This window comes from Ips typographus, linkage group LG3, assembly GCF_016097725.1.
Source record: "Ips typographus isolate SLU linkage group LG3, UJ_Ityp_2.0, whole genome shotgun sequence".
Taxonomy (NCBI): domain Eukaryota; kingdom Metazoa; phylum Arthropoda; class Insecta; order Coleoptera; family Curculionidae; genus Ips; species Ips typographus.
This window is the reverse complement of record NC_138424.1, coordinates 4,580,812-4,581,950: the sequence shown is the minus strand read 5'-3', so window position 1 is coordinate 4,581,950 and position 1,139 is coordinate 4,580,812. Positions and strand designations below refer to the sequence as shown.

The 1,139-nt window shown below is 35.4% G+C and overlaps 1 long non-coding RNA gene across 1 annotated transcript; it reads right to left on the bottom strand.

Moving 5' to 3' along the window:
* Positions 1 to 345: 345 nt before the first annotated feature.
* On the bottom strand, positions 346 to 791 carry LOC145726721 (uncharacterized). Its single transcript, XR_014177649.1, has 2 exons — positions 651 to 791; positions 346 to 498 (listed from the first exon to the last, which is right to left on the bottom strand). It is a non-coding gene; the product is annotated as an uncharacterized LOC145726721 (long non-coding RNA).
* Positions 792 to 1,139: the final 348 nt, after the last annotated feature.

Genomic DNA, 1,139 nt, shown 5'->3' with positions numbered 1-1,139 from the left:
GATGTTGCGTACAGAACTTATTAGGAAGCAGCCTGTATATTTAAGTTAAATTAAAATAGAGATTAAAAACCTGGAAAATTATTTGTGTAACTATTTTATGTACAGGGTGTCCCAATAAGCCGTGCACGCGGCTGTTCCTGGGAAACTATACGTAGTATGGCTACAAAATTTTTTTTTTATTAGTAAATGTGGCCAAGAGAAAATGCTGAAAATAATTTTCAGCTTTCTAAATCCACCGCTAGGGGACGTTTCGATAGCGCTAAAATGAAATATGTTCAAAAACTCTGAAAATTTAAATGGAAAGGAAGGAAATAAAAAAATTTAAAAGGTAAAAATCTCATAAAAGTAGGTAATCCCCTATTCTCTACGAAGAATTTTCCTATTTATTTTTTTTTTCTATCTCTTTAAATATAGTGGAAGGAGTAGTCCAAAGTTTGCGTCCAAAGAAACTTCGTTTTTGCGGCATTTTGAAGAGCATTTTCTGCCCTGTAGAGTGTCCTAAAAGAATGTTCCATTTAGTTTTCGGTCTTTTTGATAGAGGGCGTTTTAACAAAAATTGCACTTTAATCTTAGATATCTCGAAAAAATATAATGCAAAGGTATATATGATAATACAATTGTTTTTTATAAACAAATTACAAACTACTTACACCTAATACTCTTCGCCAAAACAGTCCATAACACCCCGTCAGTTGACCAAACTTCAAACTTTTCCGCTGAGATGGATGCTCTGCTAACTGCAGAGGGGTGCTCCTCGATAACAGCCCGGAGGCCTCCTTGGTTACAAATTCAACCACTTCTGGAACCGATCCTCTTCAAAATCGGCTTCACTGGACAACGTCCAAACATTTTGGTACAGGAGCTGGTAGCACTTGATATTATTCTCAGTAACAGGGGCTGGTAGCACTTGATATTATACTCCCAGTAACTCCGGATCAGGAAGGAAATAGCTTTCTAAGATCTCCTCATCTTCAATACTGTGATTTTCCAAGAAACCTTTAGAAAATTGACTTTCCAGCTTTTATTAAAAGTCTCTCTTGACAATCAACAACCAAAAACAAAAAAAAACTTTTATCCCACCTTCTCCACGTACCACCTTTTTTCACCTCCTTTAAGTTTATCTTTTCTATTAAAAAACA